This window comes from Cebus imitator, unplaced genomic scaffold, assembly GCF_001604975.1.
Source record: "Cebus imitator isolate Cc_AM_T3 unplaced genomic scaffold, Cebus_imitator-1.0 Scaffold215, whole genome shotgun sequence".
Taxonomy (NCBI): Eukaryota; Metazoa; Chordata; class Mammalia; order Primates; family Cebidae; genus Cebus; species Cebus imitator.
The window spans coordinates 3324512-3326118 of NW_016107530.1; positions in this window are offsets into that span (position 1 = coordinate 3324512).

Consider the following 1607-nt stretch of genomic DNA (forward strand, 5'->3'; position numbering starts at 1 on the left):
GAGACGGGGTTTCACCATGTTGACCAGGATGGTCTCGATCTCTTGACCTCGTGATCCACCCGCCTCGGCCTCCCAAAGTGCTGGGATTACAGGCGTGAGCCACTGCGCCCGGCCTAGACCATGTTGTTTCATCAGCTTTTCTGTGCCTTTGCTTGGATGCCCATTCCCAGTTTCCTGTTTCTTTTACCTACTTAATTAACACTCAGTCATTCTGTCAAAAATGATTTCCCTGAACCCCCACTCCCATTCCAGGGCTGGGTGCCATTGCTCACTATTCACAAATCATTGTACTTAGTCATTCCCATGGGCATAGGTTTATTTGTCCACTTATTTCACTAGATTCTGAGCTCCTGAGTACAGAGACTGTGCACTGCTTATTAACCCAAAACATATTGCCTGGGACATTGTAGGTATACAACGTATTCTGACAGAATGTACTATTACTTACACAACTTAATATGAATGGAGCCCGTTTCATCTTGGTTATACTACAACTCAGTTACTCAAATGCAAAGAAGACGGAAATTTTCCCCCAGTTGTGTCTGTCTATAACACTAGCCCTCCAAATCAAAATTTCCGCCTTCCACAATCTAGCACTGAACGTCCTTCCCTGCCTCCTTGGGTTAACTGAAATCTGGCTCTCTGAAAAATCCACCTTCTGCAGGTTTCTCACACAGATGTTGCCCATTCCCTGAAATTCCACATATCTCAGTTGGTGACGGCATCCTCTTTTCCTCAAATCCATTTCCAAAGCATTACTCCACTTTCATGTAAAAGCTCTCGTCCCTTTGAAGATAAAGGGTAATGTCACCCGATACCCCTCCTCCCAACCTCCACCATTTACTGATATTTTCAAATCGGGTTCGTCTTCCTTACTGCAATCCTGGCTTTTCATTGCAGGAGAATTCATTGCCACCCATAGACCCACTGCTTTGACCACTGCAACTGAAATGACCTTTGCACCAACAGAGAAAGGTCATACCCCGCACTTGCATCCTCCCCAGTTGCTCCATTCTTGAAATCTCAAATTCAGACACCCCTCATGGACTTTCAGTCCCTTGCCTCTACATTTTCCGTTATCAACCCCATCTCTAGGTCAATCCCTGGGCAGTCTAGACTCCATGGACCATTACTCCAATCACTTTTGCCAGAGTCTATTAACAGAATGCTAAGTGTTAATATAGGAAATCACTCAATTGCTCCACCTGTAGCCACTACAAATTTCTGTTACCTTACCATCTGCAAGATAATCATAGTTTCTCTCTCACAAAAATGTTATGCTATCTAAAACTAAAATCTAGGAGCAGTGGCATGCACCTGTAACTAAGCATTTTGGGAGTCTGAGATGGGAGGATGGCTTGAGCCCCGGAGTTCCCGACCAGCCTGGGCAGCATAGTGGAACCCAATCCCTACAAAACACACACACACACATACACACACACACGCCGGGTATGGTAGCACATACCTGTAGTCCCAACTACTCAGGAGGCTGAAGTGAGAGGATCACTTGGTCCTGGGAGATCAAGGCTGCAGTGAGCCATGACTGCACCACTGCACACCAGCCTGGGCAACAGTGCAAGACCTTATCAATCTGTCAATCAATTTTT